The sequence below is a fragment of the Danio aesculapii genome, chromosome 15, assembly GCF_903798145.1.
Source record: "Danio aesculapii chromosome 15, fDanAes4.1, whole genome shotgun sequence".
In the NCBI taxonomy this organism is placed as follows: Eukaryota; Metazoa; Chordata; class Actinopteri; order Cypriniformes; family Danionidae; genus Danio; species Danio aesculapii.
Genome location: NC_079449.1, coordinates 33,343,752 through 33,351,763, shown reverse-complemented (window position 1 = coordinate 33,351,763; position 8,012 = coordinate 33,343,752). Strand labels below are relative to the sequence as shown.

The 8,012-nt window shown below is 37.1% G+C and overlaps 1 pseudogene; it reads left to right on the top strand.

Annotated features, from left to right (window-relative positions):
* Window positions 1-1,281: 1,281 nt before the first annotated feature.
* LOC130241669 (F-box only protein 46-like) lies at window positions 1,282-7,502 on the top strand (annotated as a pseudogene).
* The last annotated feature ends 510 nt before the right edge of the window (window positions 7,503-8,012 follow it).

The window sequence follows — 8,012 nt, the reverse complement described above, 5'->3', positions numbered from 1 at the left end:
TACTTGATATCTGTGCTAAAAAAACATTTCCATTTTTAAATAAAACAAATTATTATTACTAAAATGTAACTAGGTCATTCAGTTTGCAAAAGGATGACATTATCACAACAAAAAGTGTTTCATATTTGCTAGGTTTAGTCAAATTTTGTAAAATTTTCTTTGTACTTTTACACAGTAATGTTTGAGAATTTTTTTTATGACTGAGTTGAGAAGCATTTGTTTAATTGAATTTAAGCATGATTTTTTAATCACTTTCAATACATTTTTTAAAACATTTAAAAAGTAAGATGCTGCACTTTGCACAGTGATTTAGAGGACACTAATTAAATGCATTTAATTGTAACAATAGTTTAAATATAAATAAATAATATTTAAATAATAATAATATAATAAATAATATAAAATAATTAAAAGACTATGACTAAATTATTTAAAAAATAATAATTTTTATTAAATTATCATTTTAAATAAATAATCATTTTAGTCATCCTTGAGACATCTTGGTTTTACCCATTTCTAACGTTTCTCATATTTTTCTCTTTTAAAAATATATTTAACAATAAACTTTAGTATGATCTTGTATGTTTTAACAATAAATTTAATTTAATGACTTTGGCCTATGTGTCTCTGTCTTTGTATTTATAATATTTATCTATAAAATTTAAGTGGTTTAGAGTGTTTTCTTTTGTATTTATTAATGTCAAAGATTAACTCCTACTTAAAATAATCTTACCAATAAATAAGTCAATAAATAATCATTTTTGCTTTAAAGTCAACTAAACATTTACTCTTCAGAATTTTTGTGATTAATTTTACTGTAATAGTGACCATCTTGGTCGGATAACCAAAACAAATAATATAATAAAGTAAAATAAAATTTTTATTCATTTATTTCGATTTAGTGTTGTAAAAATGTTAATCTGTGAACCACCTGACATCATATAATCCAATTGTAAGATATCTTGCAGTCTGCAACATCTGAAATCACGGTGCGTCGACACCATAGACTGTAAAATATAGGTCGACACACAGGTTGAGCTCAATATACGGTAGGCTACATAAATATGCCAAGCTGTACATAAAGACTCCACAGTGATATTGTGAGCTCATATTTCACTTGCGGTGAATTGTGGCGAAGTGAAAGATGTTGCCGATCATTAATGATGAGCTGGAAGAATTTTCCTCTTTGTGGGTGTAGAGGTGTAGAGACAGAGGGGGAGTCTGAACATCCATATATGGGCACGCCATCAGTTTTTCTCTCCCCATTGGCTACTAGCGTTTTGCAGCTGCTTGTCAACAAAATGGCCTTCCTCAATTGCTTTTCGAGGACCTACTGACTACTTCTGTTTTGGTGAAACAGTACTGATATCTGGTTGAACAATAGAGGCAAGCATTCTTTAAAAAAAAACACAGTATTTGTCAATTCATTGCTGTGTTCATAAGAGACAGACACCGTTGATCTATCCAGATGAATGTTATGGTTTTTGGTTTTATTCTCGAGTTAGCTTAACAGGAGCTAACAGTCTACCTGCAAACCCCCATCGACCTCAGCTTTCATCGGTGTGATTGTTTTTAAAATCCCGCAGTGAAATTTGAACAACTGCTCGTCGAAATTCAACAGAGTAACCACTTTTTTGGTTATAAAAGTAACGTTAACGCTGTCAGAAGGAAACCAAGGTAAGTTAAGCTGAGATATAATTTTAGCAGACCTGCTATAGCTTTAGCCTGGCATTTTATTTATTGTTGATGATGACATCAAGTTGAAATGTTTCAAAACCTTTTATACAATCAAAAATGTTTACTTTTTATTCTTTAGCGTTACTAAACTTGTTCTATGCAATACTAGATAAGATCATACACTTTTGTCAGCAAGCGTGGGTTTTACAGCTTAGCTAACCAAGCTAAACATATGCTAATTAAACACTGGCGCAGATATATACCAACAGCAACAACCTTCTGTAATTTAGTACAGAATATACTAGTATTAACTATCTTGCTACCGAATATTTCGGTTGACATGATTGCTAATTGAAACTAAATCAGAGAAGTTCACTTATTTTCGGATGTTTAGAGAAGGCTAATCGTTTGCAGTAGCTTAACTAGCAGTTAGTTTTATTAGCTTTAATCTGCGTGACGTCAAACGAGCTCAAATGCTTCGTCTTTCTGTTTGTAATGTTTTCAGTTAACATGTTAAATTGAATTTAAAGTACTGAAGATGCCAAGCGATTATGTTAAGACATGGATTAACTTGATGGTTAGGCCTTGTGAAAGGGTAAAGCTGGGGAAAACACGTAATCAATGACAACATAATTCACTTAGTATTTCTCATATCAGTGGGATTACATATTGAATCACTTTTATTATCTTCCTGTTCGGTTCGAGTTTGCGAGGTTAATCATTAGCATATCAGAGTATTTGGTATCTTTACTATGTTATTTGCTTGGTGTTGTTCGTCCATTTTTATGTGTTTACGAGACAAATATGAGCATCATATTAACATTTAAATGGATAAAGAACGTTTTTGCTCTATCATGTATAACTGGCAGGCATTCAGAAAATATTATTCAAATTGCCCTGTGTTGTTCGCTTCTGAGTTATTCATCTCGTCGAATGACTTGTTTGACAAGTCCTTAAACATTTTGCTTGTCGTCATTATCTGTAAGCACACTTGGTTATCAAATCTTACTGTACTTTGTAACATAATAAGATAATTTTTCTACAGAAGTGGATTCCTTTTTTATGATAGGATATATTTCCTGATAACAAAACATTACGTTCCACCGGTTTAACAAACAACAAACTTCCTTGAGACAAACATTTATTGAGACTTGTGATTGCCATGCATGTACAGTGGCAGCATAATTGAATACACACCATTTTGAAAATTAATATTTGTATCAATTTCTCAGTGAATATAGGCAATTTATTTTGGTGCAAAACAGATTTATTAACCCTTTAACTACACTAACAAGTAAAAAAAAATTGGATCGTATTTCTTAACTCCTAATGTCACTAGTTAACACACTCAATGCATTTTATTTTCAACACATCCTATAATTTCTAAAATATCAACCTCTACCAAATTGTTGATAAGTCGCTTTATGGTAAAATACCGGAATTATACATTTACTTAGAAAGATGTGAAAATAGGAAGTCTAAGACCAATTTATAAAAAAAAAAACTATTGAAAATAAAACATTTGAATTCTAAGTCATCTTTGTTTTTTTGAAGTATGCCATAAAATAATTTAGATTCTCATTTAACATGTTTTCTTGTTTTGTTTTTTTTTGTTTTTTTTTTTTACAATAAAACTAATCAAGTGTAGTACTGCAACATGATTATATTTGATTTTGTAAACCAACAATGCTGTGTGTAAACCATTATTTAAAACAGTCATTCTTATAAATTTTAACAGTCATTATTTAAACCATTAAAAACATGGTCAAACCTTTGCTAGAGCGGTTGAGTTAAACATATTTATTAAAATAAGATTTTAGCCACCAAACATATTTAGAAACTGAAAGATAATAATGCAATTAAATTCAAACAAAATATTGCATCTAAAAATTACAACCTACAAAATTTCAACAATTTTTCACATTTTTTGCTTCTCTTGCTTCTTCTTCTTTTTGAAATTTGTATTTAATATTTTTGTATAACATATAAATTTGAGTATACTAGTTTTTGGACCATTATCGTAAGTTATTTTGTTAGATAAGCTCCAGACTTTGCTTCAGTACTGAATAATCTAATGTATATTCACAAATATAATATTGTATAGCTTCCGATTAAAAATATGAATTAAAAAGATAGATTTGAGGGGTTACTTGTATATGCTGAGCACTGTACATGTGTATACATATTGCATTAATACATGGATAGATGTAAAAATATAAATATGATGAAACATTCAGTTGGTATTGTCAGCTGTGAAAGCACTACGCAAACCAAATGGTATTGTTTATTTATTTTAACCTGGTAAAAATTTACCCCCTTCTTAGTTCAACCAGTTTAGATTTTCTCATATTCGTTCGTATCATAGTAGACATGTGGTGTCATCTTTCAAATCCAATATAAATGCTTTTAAAATATGTTGTGGGTTAAAAATAGCAGCCTGAAAGCACTCAGAAGGCTGTACCCATTAGTGCTCTGAAGGGTTTTGTGTGGTCTTTCAAAACATGCATACATTATGGTTAGAACAAGACTTTTTATGGTCGTTCAGTTTGCTGTATCACAATAATAGAGTTTATTAAAGAGATTAGTAAAGCAGTGCGTTTGACATGACCAGACTTGTCTGAAGTAATATTATGTCTGTTGTCAATGGGTTGAATGCAGGTCTTCAATGCATTTTATGAACTTTCATAACACCCAGAATGAAAAGGCTAAATTAAGATAATTGTACCACTGTGTTGGCATGCAAGCGTATCTATGAGATGCCATTAAAATGTGTTATTTAAGAAAAGGTTTTATTGATTCTTAATTTTCAGTTATCCATGAATGGCGTTTTGTAGAGAATACAGATAAACCAGCAACATGCACATGTCTCTTTCTGTCAGCTTGGAGGATATGTCATTTTAGTTGACTTGTAAAGTTCACTGACATTTAATTAAGTTAATTACTGCCAGTAGATGGCAGTAAGGCTTTATTCTATTTCAGATTTGTGTAACTTGAAATACATGCTAATATTACAGAGAGTAAATCTGTTGTCTGTAATGCTTCGTGAGCTGTGACAGAAGCTGTGGCTCAGAAGACTTCAATCTTTGTTCGTGAGCAATTGTGATGGCATGCAATCAAAATATTGCAACGACACCTATAGAGATGATACTAACTCTTACACTCTCTGTGTTTTTCTAGCCTCTGCTCAAAATAAAAGAGGGATTTGAAGCTTTTGATTTTAATTAGGAATATTAGTTAACAGAATGATTTTAAATGTTATCACTGGTAATACAAAATTTGTATATACAGCATTGTGGGTGTGTTTGCATTCATATTAGATGATTCACCACTTTTCATGAGTGGCTAGAGGGTTCTCACTAGTAATCCTTGTTTATTGCTATAATTATGAGACAATGGATAAATGCTCAACCTAAAACTTTTTTTCTCTCAGTCCTCAGATGGAGTAATCTGTTGAGCTGGAACCTGCAGACCTGAAAAGTGAGAATGAGTGGTGAAATGCAAAGTAGCTGCCCTGCATAGAGGCAGGTATGCTCCTCATGGGCTCACAATGAACCGTGACACCTTTTCCCATATCCGGCTGTGGTGCCCACGCCCCTTTGGCACCTACTCCAGAATAAGCCATACAGCAATGGTACAGTTCTCAATGGAACAACAACCACCCCACTGCAAGGCCGATGATTCAGGACTTACAACTATAGAGACCCATGGAGTCAGTGAGGAGCAAGATAATGATGTTGGCACTGAAAACACCCCACCAGCTGCTTCATCTACCCTTCTGGCTCCACCGCTACCTGCGCCACCCTCTCCAAATTCACAGATGGAAGATGGCAGGGTATTGCTTGATACCTGGTATGTCATCAAACCAGGCAACACCAAGGAGAAAATTGCCTTCTTGTAGCTCACCAGTGTAATGGTGCTGGAATTCCCAGGCCTAGTGCCATGAAAGTCAAGGGAAACTGGGCTACTGATTGTACCAAGGCCAAGCGCCGTCGTCGCTGCTCCTCTTACGACCCTCCCACTAGAGCGCAAAATGTTACCGTCGATGTACCGACAGAATCTAACTTGACAGAAATGGTGTTGTAGTTAGTGAGACTGATTTGCTCTCAGTGGCCGAAATGGTGGCTCTTGTAGAACAGCGTACAGCCTTGGCCCTTCAAGGTATGGTTGAACAAGGACAAACTAGTCCTTACACACGTCCATCAAAAACCTGTTGTAATCCTCTCAGAACCTCCTTCATCCACACCAGCTTCTCAAAGTGACTTTGATCTGCTGCACACAACCAGAATCTAGACGCGTTGCTCAGACTGTTGCGCAGTTCGAATCTCGGCAGCAGAATCTTGACACTACAACTTTGCGGCCTGAACTGAATGGTTCGGGAAGAGACTGCATACACACTGGTGAGTCTGGAACCCAGCCATGGCAGAGGGGAGGTAAGGATCGCTTTTCGGGTTTCGAGTTTGGACCCTCGCACCCAGTCTGAACCTGTTGGCCGCCCTAAATGCATGTTTATGAGTTGTGGAGTAGGAGGAGGGCAGGCAGCAGCCAGGGGCAAAGAAAAGATCACTTGTGACTTGTATCAACTGGTTAGTCCCTCGTCTCGAGACCCAGGTGCCCTCCTGGCTGGGTCACCCAAGGCCGATCCCCTTGGGGAAGGTATCACTGACAGGCCTTCCTCCACAACGCCATATCCTAACCAAGACCCTGCCTCAGGAGAGAAGGCTGCAGTTGCTCGAGAGCGGGTGACGGCTTTCATGTTGAGGTTGTGGTCACAGGTGCAGTAGACCAATGTGTCTTCTATGGGAAGGACAGCACAGAGAATGTTCAAGAAGAGACTGTATGTTTTGCTATGCTCAATGGAGCTAAATCAACTGATGCCTCAGAGGACCCACCTCCTGGCCAGCTGTTTTTTTCTGCATCAGCAGCTACTGAAGATGAAATTGTTCAGCGGTAAACAGTGGGATGCGGTCCTTAGACTGTGCAAACACAATGGGCCAGTGGGGGCTACTGTTGAGAGGCCAGACTCCCCACTGGCATCTGTGGATGATTGTTCTGATCCTCCGTTGTGCCGCCTCTACCGTCACGTTTCCCATGACTTCCTCGAGATTCGCTTTCAGATCCAGCGGCTTCTGGAGCCACGGCAATACATGCTTTCGCTTCCGGACCACATCATGGTCAACATCTTCAGCTATCTGCCCACCCATTCTTTAGCAGCCCTTAAATGCACCTGCCATGACTTCAAGACCCTGATTGAGACCTACGGTGTGCGTGCTACAGACTCTCGGTGGAACCAGACCCGCTGTACCGTGATGACCCCTGCAAGCAGTGCAAGCGGCAGTATGAGCGAGGAGATGTGTCGCTCTGTCGCTGGCATCCGAAACCTTACCACCACGACTTGCCTTATGGACGCTCCTACTGGATGTGTTGTCGGCGCACAGATAAGGACACTCCTGGCTGTCGAGTTGGGCTACATGATAACAACTGGGTACAGCCATGTGAGCTGGTTCAAGCCCGTAAAAGAGACGATGGGAGGTAAAGGATTGGGTCGGGGGATTGTCATTACTCTCCCTGCTTTTGCTCTACTGAAACCTCATGCCACTGTACTATTTATGGTTGAGCTCGCCTCTCCTATCTTAGCTTGTTAACCTTGCTATCATTGTCAGTATCAGTTCTTATCAGTGCACCATAATTAATTATCTGTCCCCTCGGGCGCAGACGAGTATTCTGGAAGTTGAAAACCCTAAATGAGGTAGTCTGCTGCATGGGACTAGTGTTTTGATTTGGTTAGGAAATTCTGATGGCTTGGCAATCTTTAAAGACCAGCTCTGATTCTGGATAGATAGATAGATAGATAGATAGATAGATAGATAGATAGATAGATGTGTGTATGTATCTCCATACATGAACACATACATGTAACATTACAGCTAATATATTTTAACATATGTACATATTTTTTGTAAAATAAATAAATAAAAAAAATAAAAATAAAAAAATAAAAAAATACATGTGGTCATCACTGTCGCCTTACAACAAGAAGGTTGCTGGTTCGAGTCCCGGCTGAGTCAGTTGACATTTCTGTATGGAGTTTGCATGTACTACGCATGTAGGCGTGGGTTTTCTCAGGTGCTCTGGTTTCCCCCAAAGTCTAAAGACATGCGGTTTACGTGAATTGAATAAACTAAATTGGCCGTAGTGTATGCGTGTGAATGCGTGTATGGCTGTTTCCCAGCTGGAAGGGCATCTGCTGTGTAAAAGATCTGCTGGATAAGTTGGCGAATCATTCCACTATGGCAGCCCTTGATAATTAAAGGGACTAGGCTGAAGGAAAAATGAAA